The 13,170-nt window shown below is 38.3% G+C and overlaps 1 protein-coding gene across 3 annotated transcripts in view; it reads right to left on the bottom strand.

The window, feature by feature from the left end:
- Positions 1-13,170, bottom strand: part of LOC125277427 (CUB and sushi domain-containing protein 1-like) — a 750,178-nt gene that overhangs the window by 286,125 nt on the left and 450,883 nt on the right. Inside the window, exon 1 of one of the 3 annotated variants that reach the window (XM_048205773.1) lies at positions 2,318-2,372. The exons of the other annotated variants lie outside the window; for them this stretch is intronic. The gene's annotated coding sequence lies outside the window, so the exon portion shown is untranslated. Of the gene's footprint in view, positions 1-2,317; positions 2,373-13,170 lie in introns of those variants that run through there. 3 annotated transcript variants of the gene reach the window in all.

Here is a 13,170-nt window from a genome sequence, read left to right as displayed (position 1 = left end):
GAAGGAAGGAAATTTTACGTGGTGGTGGAAAAAAATTTGGGATGGGAGGAATTTTTTTTTTTTTCAAATCTTTTGCGTTCCCTCGCAAAGATGTTTTGCGTTCCCTCGCAAAGATTGCGTTTCCTTGCAAAGATATTTTGCGTTCCCTCGCAAAGATGTTTTGCGTTCCCTCGCAAAGATTGCGTTCCCTCGCAAAGATGTTTTGCGTTCCCATGCAAAACTTTTGCGTTCCCACGCAAAGATGTTTGCGTTCCCTCGCAAAGTTATAATCGTTCCCTTGCTGTGAGCTCGGACAAACACTTCCTCTTTAATGTCCCGCTGGCTGGCAGTAGTGTTTCAGTTAGTAACATACGTTAATAATGCACACAAATAATGCGCGGCTCATAGAGTTGAACTTGTTGGACTCAAAAATGAAGAAATGCAGTCAGTGCTTATGTCAAGTAGTTCAGTTGCCAATATTCACAGATTCGATCTAAACGTAACGTGAGCTAAACGTTGTTAAAAACACAAATGAAGCTACTTCCAATCATAGTAACCTAGACAACAAGCTACAACAACCCAATTTTCCTCAAATGTGTTTTATAATAAATTGGTCTCTATGAGCAGGCGGCGGAGATACACGCCTGAAGGGACCATCTGAAAAGTGCAAAACCCAACACTTAGTTTGATAAAAAAAAAAAAAGCATAACGTTTATGATTATTAATTATTAAATAAAATAATATAATAATAACTTCACTGTTATTAGTAAAAATATTAAATAAATTGTAATGCCATCAAATCCAGTAAGCCATTATCATTATGTATTATAAGCACTTCTTGTCTATTTGCCTCGTCATGACGACTCGCTTGTTGTATTCCTCACTTGTAAGTCGCTTTGGATAAAAGCGTCTGCCAAATGAATAAATGTAAATGTAAATGTAAATGATCATGCAAAAGCTGTTGTATGTAAGCTGTGTACCAACATCATTTGTGTAAAGAAGGCCTTTAAGTGCTACTTGTCAAACTAAGTGTTGTAGTACCTATAACCAGCAGGAGAGCAGTGATGTATGAACTGAATTTGGTGCCAGTACAGTGTGTTACAGTGAAGTTATTTTTCGTAATATAAAATGAGCAAAAGGGTTTCGGGTTTTGCACTTTTCAGACGGTCCCTTCAGGTGTGTATCTCCGCCGCCTGCTCATAGAGACCAATTTATTATAAAACACATTTGAGGAAAATTGGGTTGTAGTAGCTTGTTGTCTAGGCTACTATGATTTGTGTTTGTGTCTTAACAACGTTTAGCTCACGAGTTATTAATCCGGGAAGCTCGAATCTGTGAATATATTACCAACCGAACTGCTTGACATAAGCACTGACTGCATTCATTTTTGAGTCCAACAAGTTCAAACTCTATGAGCCGCGCATTGTTTGTGTGCATTATTAACGTATGTTACTAACTAAAACACTACTGCCAGCCAGCGGGACATTAAAGAGGAAGTGTTTGTCCGAGCTCACAGCAAGGGAACGATTATAACTTTGCGAGGGAACGCAAAACATCTTTGCGAGGGAACGCAAAATATCTTTGCGAGGGAACGCAAAACATCTTTGCGAGGGAACGCAATCTTTGTGAGGAAACGCAAAACATCTTTGCGAGGGAACGCAATCTTTGCGAGGGAACGCAAAACATCTTTGCGAGGGAACGCAATCTTTGCGATGGAACGCAAAAGATTTGAAAAAAAAAAATTCCTCCCATTCCAAATTTTTTTCCACCACCAAGTAAAATTTCCTTCCTTCCCATTTTTTTTTTCTACCACCATGTCCCTTTAGGGGCTCCGTACGACACCAGACGATACCAGACGATGAATAAGGGTCTTATCTAGCAAAACGATTGGTCATTTAAAAAAAAATAAAAAAGTTTAAGTTTTATAAGCACAGATGCTGGCCTTGCTCTTTTCTCCGATGCGCATTCGTGACGTCACGTAATACGCAATTACGTTGAAAAGGTCACGGTTGACGTAGGCGGAAGTATCGAGTCAGTATTTACATTACAAATGTGCGGAAGGATGAGTCTTTGGGTCAGTTTATTGTTTAACCCTTTGAGCGGTACGTTACCACACATGTTTCTTTTAAGGTTTCAGACATTTAAATACGCATAAGCACCATTAAACAATACATTTGGAGTTAATAAAATACACACTGATGTCAGACGTCAGTGGAAGCATCAATAAACAGTGAATTCAAATATAATTTGCCGACATTTATTCATATCAGACACACATAATGGGTCTAAGTAACTATAAAGTTTACTCTCTTATTCTTCCAGTTCACCAGCCACTTACTTGCATATATTTCAGAAGAAACTGATGTATTCACCTGCTGTAAATCAGACTGACAGAACTCTGTGAACTGCAGTGTAAACTAAGATGGCGGCGCCCATCTCGCATTATAGATCAAGATAAAGATCATTTATAAAGGTTTTTAAACGACAAAACACACTCACTCACACATATTTGAGAATCAGAATATCATATAGTTGAAGACATGTAAGCAAGTTTATTTTTAGTTTTATTTTAAATAAAAAAGGAAAAACAAAATAATAATGATCCATCTCTCATACAGTGTTATTGTGGCTACGTTCAGCGCTCGTGACGCGCACGCGTCGCCATGGAAACAATAAGGGCAAACGTTCTAAAATAAGCGTCGCCTTAAAAAAAAAACTCACTCTGGCGGTCAGTTAGAATATTTTAAACTCACGCTTGAAAGGTGTGCGTATCCTGGGTGTTTTAATATTAGAAAGCCTAAAAGAAAATTTTTGTCAGGACAGAAATTTGTGACTTTTCTGTGGTTGCTATGCCTACTTCAACCGTGACCTTTTCAACGTAATTGTGTATTACGTGACGTCACGAACGCGCATCGGAGAAAAGAGCAAAGCCAGCATGTGTGCTTATAAAACTTAAACTTTTTTTTTTTTTTTTTAATGACCGATCGTTTCGCTAGATAAGACCCTTATTCATCGTCTGGTGTCATTTAAAGCCCTTTGAAGCTGCACTGAAGCTGCCATTTGGACCTTCAACCATTTGGTGCCCATTGAAATGAATGATATGGAGAAAAATCCTAGAATGTTTACATCAAAAACCTTAATTTCTTTTCGACTGAAGCAGGGGCGATTCTAGGGTCAGAGCGTTAGGGGTGCTGAGCACCCAATGAGCCCCACTGCCACCACCCACCCTCTTTTCACACAAAAACAAAAAATATGTCTATTGAAAAGTAACTTTATCATTTTAACATTGATTCAACTAACTCCAAAATCCAGATTTTTTTTTTCTTTCTTTTTTTTTTAGCCTAGTTATTAATTGAATAACGAGACACAAATTCAATCGTGTTTGGTCCCATTTATTTTTGATCACAGTGCATACACACACAACTTTGTCCAAAAGTGCGCACATTTGGAGAAATGCACGTTTACCTCAGATTTCATTATATAGAATAAGCCGGGTTTTAATTACTGAGGTCAGAAAATGTAGTATGCTAGGGGGGTTCGGGGGCATGCCCCCCTGAGAAAATTTAGATTTCCCTGGTGTACATATGTGCATTTTAAGACGTTTTAAGGCCAACAAATTGGATAACAATAGCTTTAAAACCATGTCAACAAATACATGCCTGCACAGTTTTGAGGCAGCTTTAATCGCATGTTTGGTAATTTCATGACTTAACTTACAACAGAACAACGACGGTCATTGCTCGTAGTTTCTTTTTTGCGCTTTATTTAAGCTATAATAAAGTAATTATGCAGCACGCGCCGGCGCATTTGCGCATGCAATTCTTGAGTGCGCGCCACGAGCACAGTATAACGGCTGATTGGACAGTCGTGTTCATTTTTCTGAGTTTTACCGACATAGCCTGACAACATCTCATCTGATTGCAGTTCACTGTTGTTCAACTGAAGCTCCCTCGTCGTCACCTGCACCTTTTCCGTGCTCGTTTGACTTGCGCCTGGCGCTGAGGCGAGGTCGGAATGCGCGTCTGAAAAGTGTCCCGTTTGTTGTGGAGACAGTTCTATATAAACGCAGCGTTTTACTTGGCGATGTTTTTAAAAAAGATTTATATTTTTGGTATTTTATATGCTCTGTTGGTGGTTTGAGGAGTACGTAGCATCACCCAGGGGGGATATTTTTTTTATACTGACTCCAGTAGGCTACTCACCGATATGGTTTCGGAATCGGAACAACTCTAGGTAAAAGGAAAGAAGTGTGAGACACAGCTTTGGAGCAACTTAGTTGATTCACAACACTACATAACGGGTTCTCACTCTGCGTGTTTCGCGCTGGATGACGGTCGTGCTGAGCGGTGCAGGTACAGAGGAGAAGTAGAAGAAGAGAAGAGGATGACATCATTTGCTAAGGGGGATGTTTTCATTTTCATCCTTAACACATACATTTTTAACCACAAACTACAGAGTATATTTTGGACATTATTTAACCTTGTAAAAGACGAACAAAAATTTTAGAATAACATTTCTTACTCCAAGTTTTAGGGGTGCTGAGCTCCTTTTTAGGGGTGCTGAAGCACCCCTAAAAAGGGGCTAGCCTCGCCCATGGACTGAAGAAAGAAAGACATGGACATCTTGGATGACATGGGGGTGAGTAAATTATCAGCAAAAGTTTATTTAAAAGTGAACTAATCCTTTAAAGCGTAGGTAGGGGTCTCCATTTTGAAAATCTGCTTATCTGCCCCAAAAATGCTAGGGCTGACCCTGCTGTATCCCATCAGAGTTGGAATAACTGTGTTAAGATATTAAGATATTTATTATGGTGGCACCTTTTACACAGGTAAGCACCACGCATATTTCAAAACAATTAATACATCCAGTCGAGACAGTAGTGACAAAACAAGAAATTATTGGATTGCTACAGACCAGATTCAATCCTGCCAACCAAAGTTCAACATGCCTGGAACTGCTAGGCCACCGCATCATCATATATGAAGCAATCGAATTGTTTATATTTAGATTGGTGCGTTGACAAGTTAAGCCAGACATTTTCAACAAATAAAGGCTTAAATTTATAGTCTGTTTCTCACACAAAGCTATCACATGACTTCAGAAGACTTACAAGGACTGTTATATGGACTGTTTTATTGTGCCTAATGATGGTGTTTATTTTTTTTTTAAAAAACAGCATGTTGAAGAGTCATTTTGGGGTGAACAAGTCCTATCTAAATTTAGTTAGGCCTAATTAAATTTTCATTTCATACAATATTAAATATTTATTTAAAAAAAATGTATGAAGATCAGACTTTGTTGATAAGCCATTTTTACCTACTTTGATACAATCCTAAATATATGTTATAAAAAAAAGGTGTACTGCTGACACATTAGTGTAATTTGATGAACATGTTCATATGAGACTCTCTGTTGACTTTGATTTACAAGCTTTATGAGTCATGGGAGGGTTCTTGAAGAAACCGTTTCTATTTTCAAAGAATCATTGTGATCCTCCAAATATGAGAGGTGCCTAGAGGAATTGGCGTAGATGTTATATAACCCCTGTGGCAACATACACATCTAAATCTAGAGCTGACATTTAAAAGCTGAATGTTGATTCTGTTGCATTCACTGATAAAACTGCTGCAGAATGTTTCAGGATTCTGTCTTTCTTGATGGAATTGGTTCTTAACAGTGTTAAGGTAAAGCATTACAAGCAATGCCAGTTACATAATCAGATTACTTGTAACTAGTAACTAGTAAAGTAACATTTTACATTTACAACAAAATATCTGAGTTACTTTTTCAAATATGTAACATAAGTTACTTTGTTTTCTCATTTAATGATTGACACCTCTCCTGTCCCCATCTTGACAGAAATTGTGAGTAAGGTGCTGTGTAAACATGATGGGTATTATAGTTCTAAATGTGAGCATGCATTTACTCATCTCACTTGCACAAAACCAATTCAGTAAAACAGTAAAATGCAAACTCAGAATAATTTGCAAACCTGCAATAATTAAATATGTTACATACTTTATGTATTTAATCTCACTTTATTAACCAATGCCTTTATTGCTGACCTACGGTGATCCAATTCAACCTTGCTAATAAGCAAAAATTATTTTAGATAAACATCACTTTTGTGTTTCTTTTATTATTATTATTAGGGCCCGAGCACCGATGGTGTGAGGACCCTATTGGAATTGCTCCGTTTCTTATTATTATTCCGCTTCTTCTTCTTCTTCTTCTTCTTCATCTTCTTCTTCTCCAAAGTAAATCGCATTTTAGAGGGGCTAAACGTGCTTGAGAACTCACAAAACTTTGCACACGCGTCAGAAGTGGTGAAAATTTACGTCTGTTATGGGTTTCGGAATTGGGCGTGGCAAAATGGCTCGATAGCGCCATCTAACGTACAGCCCCGCTCGCTACATTTCACTAGGATTTTGAAATTCGGTACACACATTTATCAGCCCAGTACCTACAAAAAATTCTCTTGGAGCGAAATCCGAAACCGAACAGGAAGTCAGATATTTTGAATTAATTCACCGTTTTTTGCATTTTCCAGACTTTGTACTTTAACGAACTCCTCCTAGAGCTTTAATCAGATCAATGTCATTTTTGGTCAGTCTAATCTAAAGACCTTTGTGACGTTAAATTGCGAAGATCTAGAGTTTTCACTGAAGGGCGTGTCCGTGGCGGCCTGACAAATTCTGATGTTTCGCCATGAAAGAGGAATCTGTTGTAACTCAGACAAACAATGTCCGATTTTCCCCAAACTTCACATGCTTTATTAGAGTCCTGACCTGAAGACATCTTCATAACAATATTCAGTTACAGTCATAGCGCCACCTGCAGGCAACAGGAAATTACATGTTTTACACTGTGATTAACTCCTCCTAGAGACTTAATCAGATCAATGTCATTTTTGGTCAGTCTAATCTAAAGGCCTTTGCGACGTTAAATTGCGAAGATCTAGAGTTTTCACTGAAGGGCGTGTCCGTGGCGGCCTGACAAATTCTGATGTTTCGCCATGAAAGAGGAATCTGTTGTAACTCAGACAAACAATGTCCGATTTTCCCCAAACTTCACATGTTTTATTAGAGTCCTGACCTGAAGACATCTTCATAACAATATTCAGTTACAGTCATAGCGCCACCTGCAGGCAACAGGAAATTACATGTTTTACACTGTGATTAACTCCTCATAGAGATTTAACCAGATCAACATCATATGTTGTCAGTGTAATCTTAAGACCTTAGCGATGATAAATATCAAAGATCTTGAGTTTTTGCTGAAGGGCGTGTCCGTGGCAGACTGGCAAAGTCCGATGTTTCGCCATGAAAGAGGAAGCTGTTGTAACTCAGGCATACTATGCCTGATATGTCTCAAACTGCACATGTGTGATAAGAGTCCTGGCCTGAAGACATCTACATCACAATATTCAGTTAGTCGTAGCGCCACCTGCTGTCAACAGGAAATGGCATGCTTTACATTGAATTCACTCCCAGTAACACATTTCATTATGCCACGAAGTACCAAACATACTAGAAACACACTAAATCATGCAGCACTTGGCTAAGTGATAATACAATTAACACCACGAAACAGGAAGTTGTTGTAACTCAGGCATACAATGTCCGATCTGCTCCAAACTTCACATGTTTGATAATAGTCCTGGCCTGAAGACATCAACATGGCAAAATTAATTTACGTCTGCTATGGGTCGCAGCATTAGGCGTGGCAAAATGGCTCGATAGCGCCATCTAACGTACAGCCCCGCTCGCTACATTACACTAGGGTTTTGAAATTCGGTACACACATTTATCAGCCCAGTACCTACAAAAAATTCTCTTGGAGTGAAATCTGAAACCGAACAGGAAGTCAGATATTTTGAATTAACTTGTCATTTTTTGCCATTTCCAGACATTGTACTTTAACAAACTCCTCCTAGAGCTTTTATCAGTTCAATGTCATATTTGGTCAGTCTAATCTAAAGGCCTTTGCGATGTTATATTGCGAAGATCTAGAGTTTTCACTGAAGGGCGTGTCCGTGGCGCCCTGACAAAGTTTGATGTTTTCGCCATGAAACAGGAAGTTGTTGTAATTCAGACAAACAATGTCCGATCTGCCCCAAACTTCACATGTTTTATTAGAGACCTGGCCTGAAGACATCTTCATAACAATATTCAGTTACAGTCATAGCGCCACCTGTAGGCAACAGGAAATGTCATGTTTTACACTGTGATTAACTCCTCCTAGAGATTTAATCAGATCAATGTCATTTTTGGTCAGTCTAATCTAAAGGCCTTTGTGACGTTAAATTGCGAAGATCTTGAGTTTTCACTGAAGGGCGTGTCCGTGGCGGCATGACAAAGTCTGATGTTTCGCCATGAAAAAGGAAGTTGTTGTAACTCAGACAAACAATGTCCGATCTGCCCCAAACTTCACATGTTTTATTAGAGTCCTGACCTGAAGACATCTTCATGACAATATTCAGTTACAGTCATAGCGCCACCTGGGGGCAACAGGAAGTGACATGTTTTACACTGTGATTAACTCCTCATAGAGATTTAAACAGATCAACATCAAATGTTGCCAGTCTAATCTTAAGACCTTAGCGATGATAAAAGTCAAAGATCTTGAGTTTTCGTTGAAGGGCGTGTACGTGGCGGACTGACAAAGTCTGATGTTTCGCCATGAAAGAGGAAGCTGTTGTAACTCAGGCATACTATGTCTGATCTGCCCCAAACTTCACATGAGTGATAAAAGTCCTGGCCTAAAGACATCTATATGACAATATTCAGTTAGCTATAGCGCCACCTGTTGGCAGCAGGAAGTGTGGCACTTTTACATGATTTTTCCATAATTCTCCTGTATTTACTCGCTTACATGCATGTCGCCCACTGTTCGCTGTTTTCCTGAGGCCAACAGGTGGCGGTGAGCCCGGGTGCGAGGGCCCTTTCATCGCTGCTTGCAGCTTTAATTATTATTATTATTATTAATGTTGAAGAGCATCAAATCTTTTTCCTATTCTTCATCCTATTCTTCTGCAATTCAGAATGGCAGCACGGCTGAAAGGTTTGTTTGTGCTGTGCCCTCTACTGTGCAGGCCTGAATTGGCATTTCATTGAGGCCTGAGACTTATTCATTTGACTTTTGTTGTAAAAAGCTTTTCTTTTTTTCTTTTTTTTTTAAACAAATAAGCAAGCCTAGCCCAGTTGAATAACGCAAAAGTAACATAACACATTACTTTCCATAAAAAGTAAGTAACGCAATTAGTTACATTTTTAGGAATCAACACAATATTTGTGACGAGCAGGGTGGGTGAGAGCCGTGAGGGAACGGCGCAAGTGTTAACGAGCGTCAGCTGCGCGTTACACCGGTCTCGAATCTCTCACGGAGGAGCTCCAGAAGCATAAAAGGGGAGCGACGACAGTGAAGGACGAGAGAGGACCAGGCCTGGATTTTATGTTGTGTTTTATTATGTTTGTGTGGCGAACGGCGAACGTTCAAACAAACTTTAATATATAAAATAAACAAAGAACAAAACGAAAGTAATGCCGGCAGTCCCTCACGGATGACTGCCGGCATTACTTTCGTTTTGTTCTTTGTTTATTTTATATATTAAAGTTTGTTTGAACGTTCGCCGTTTCCCATCTCCTTCTTCCTGTATCTACAAACTGTGTTACAATATTGTAATGCATTACTTTTAAAAGTAACTTTCCCCAACAGTTCTTAACTGGATAGAATGGAAAGAAAAATGAAAACACTGAATTATATGTTTTCACAGAATTTACTAGACCAAAAATAAACATAGGCTCTCTTTTAAAAGTGAACTGATTATTAGGCAGCATTTTAAGGTATCATAAGCATACTCCTGAATCAAAGATGTTCCAAAAGATAGGTAAGATAACTTTTTTATCTAAATTCTAGGGGAACATACACACACATAAAGCTGTTAGCTTAGCAACATGTTAACGCCAAAGTGTTTAAGTAACTTCTGAGTCAAGTTTCCAGTGCATTTTGTGTGAAAAATGCTGTTTGTACTGTGACTCATGAACACTGTAAGACATTCCAAATTACTCAAATTGAAGTTTGATTTCAGTTAGGATGAAGGCTATAGGCACCAAAGCTGCTGCTTGCTTGTTTTTGGAACACAAATTCTTTTGACTAGTGTTTTTGGCCAAATCTTGTTTTGGAAGTACAATGATACCTGTAGGATATGTCCTGCCAGTACCCTTCCGGCAAATTTAAAAGAGTCCACATTGAGGAAATTGGATTTTGGAGGATGTTTAATTGAGTCAGCCCTTTATATATTAGTGTCTCATTTGGATGCATCTACTAATGAGTTTTTAGCAATGTCATTAGCAGAATTAAACAGATATTTAAATTCAAAATTAAACAAACATGGTTTACTTGGTATGTTATTTAAATCACCTCAAAATTGTGTCCTCGGCTGACATGGCTTAGTTGGAACAAGATGCATCAACAGTTATAGCTCTTTTTGGCACAACTGTACATTCATATTTATGGTTTTGCGCTCATAATGCGCTCAGCTCCAGTGAAAAAGCTGTGTCCCAGTAGACGTAGGATGGAGCATCCAAGCCTACGAAAATGTTGTCTGTCTGCTGCTCTATTTTAAGCATTTAGGACTTGCAATTGATTTAATCTAGAATAATTCGTTGTGGAAATGTCTGCCCACTGAGATCCTAGTCTACTGGAATAGCTATTTTCATTAATCATATTTTCAAATTGACAATGTAGCCCACTGTGCGGGATTCAGAGGGAGTTTGGTAAATATTTGATTTATTATCTGATTAATCAAATGTGAAGGCCAATTTGACGACATTTGAATGTAGAATTTAAAAAAATGTCTCTTTTTTTGTTTGTTTGTTTGTTTTATTCACATTCCTCATCGAGTATCTGATCATGAATAAAAAATGTTATTTATTTTTTGCAACCACCACACCACTGGATGTTTATCAATTTTGTTGATCTCATCATTTTTCCTACAACATCAAAAGAAAGTTTTGTCAATAATACACCCACCATGAAACCCAACTGTTCAATGTACTGGGATCCAAAACATTAAGATAAAACATTTGTCTGGCCCTTGATGCTGATTGGTCAATGCAGTGATGCTGTAATCCTAAAATACACGGTTTACAGCAATGATTTAAAACACCTGTTCATCACTTTACAGCACTCATTGAGGCCAACTATTAGCATGCATTTACATGTCAAGGACTATTTTCTAGCAGAAAGATGAAGCTTAATAAATTTATGATTACACTTTATGTTAAGGTGTCAGTATTACAATGTAATTATACATTAAAGTACTGAGTAATAATTAACTGCATGTACTTACAATAGGTTTAGGGTTAAGGTTAGGGCTTGGTTCAGGGTTAATTGCATGCAATTATGCATAATTTCTAGTTATTACTACAGTAACTACATGTAACGTGTAACAATAGCACTGTAAAATAAAATGTTACCAAATTTATTTAATAAAACGGTCCCACTATATTAGGTGGCCTTAACTACTATGTACTTACATTCAAATTAATTTGATACAATGCACTTCTTGTGTACATACATGTTTTTACATTGTACTTATATTTAAAAAATTACCTACATGTAATTACATCTATAATTAATTTCTGTAACTGCAATTGTAATTACACTGTTGACCCATCCCTTACACCTTAACCCACCCTTAAAGGTGCTAAAGAGGATCTTTTCGTTGACTGAGAAACCAAAGACTGTTAGTGAGTTTTTGAAATGAGCGCATGCGTACGAACAACCCCCCTCCTTCACAGCTCATTTCGAGGGAACGCCTCCCAAAACTCGTGCACGAGTATTGGAACACGAGTGTTTACCACTGGCATTCGCTGTGTCGTGTTAGTGGATACATTATGTCAGACTCACCGCAGGTAACTCATAATCTGCAGTTGTTACTCCTGTCTCCTGACAAAAACATTGCATGCGGCGCCTGTGGAGTGTGGAAAGTTACTGGAGCGCGCAGCCGCGCACGTCTCGCACAAGGAACGTCATGGCAGTGATTGACAAGCCAGAGGGCCAATCCGCGCACGTTTTTCATAAGGAACGTCATGGCAGTGATTGACAAGCCAGAGGGCCAATCATTTACGCGATGATCGCGCAAACGATTGGCTGATGTTTTTAAGGCCCTACCTCGTGCACAGATGATGTATATTAATATTATTCCTTTCAGTGCACCTAATAAATAGTCTTTTATCAGTTAGTAAAGACAGTTTCAAGTAATATTGCAAAAATTTATAAAACAAAACATCCTCTTTAGCACCTTTAAACCTATCCATACCATCAAACCTGTCCTTGCCCATATCCCACCTCAATAGCAGCAAATGTGTTTTGCAATACAATATGAACACAATAAGTACATTGTACTTATTTTTTAATGTAAGTACATAGTAGTTAAGGCCACCTAATATAAAGTGGGAAACGTTTTAATGAAAATGTATGTTATGTTGGCATGCAGTAGTTGGGCCCACCTGCTGTAATTTCAAAATGCTTTTGTTGTAATTCATGCAATATACGGATGCATTCCTGCTAAGGATGCACTGATGTATCAGCCAATAATCTGTATCAGACAATAAAAGCAAATATTTTCACTACTGGCCATCGGCCAATTGTTTTTAAAAAAAAGACGATGATCAGGGATGATTATACCCTGTCAATCAAAAGAGGGTGGAAAAATGTGTTAAAGCAGGCTCTATTTGAACCCATGAATCACCTGTAGTTCAATCCAGGGTTGCCAGGTCCCTACACCAAAAATTATTTGTAGCATGCCTCCCAAACAACAATCCCTTGTGCTTTGTTACTTCTTATAAAAAAAAGTCTCAACTCTCAAATTCTGTCTATTTTATCACAAAATTAAAACAATAAATGGCATTAAATGTGACGTGACAGATAGTGCCTCAGTTCAAGTGGCAGCATTTTTTTTCCTTAAGAAAATCAAGCTATCGATATCCGCAGATATCATTCTGAACAATAGGCAATCGGTATATTTAGTATCGGTGCAGCTCTAGTTCCTACGAAAGAGTGCCAGACTTTCAGAAACAGGCCTATGCTCTGGTCGTGCTCAGTAGGAATGTGCCTGAAGCTGAAAAATGAAAAATGAAAAACAAATTCTACTCATTAAGAAAAATATTCAGCAGACGCATTCAC

This window comes from Megalobrama amblycephala, linkage group LG10, assembly GCF_018812025.1.
Source record: "Megalobrama amblycephala isolate DHTTF-2021 linkage group LG10, ASM1881202v1, whole genome shotgun sequence".
NCBI lineage: Eukaryota > Metazoa > Chordata > Actinopteri > Cypriniformes > Xenocyprididae > Megalobrama > Megalobrama amblycephala.
This window is presented reverse-complemented; position numbering and strand designations above follow the sequence as displayed.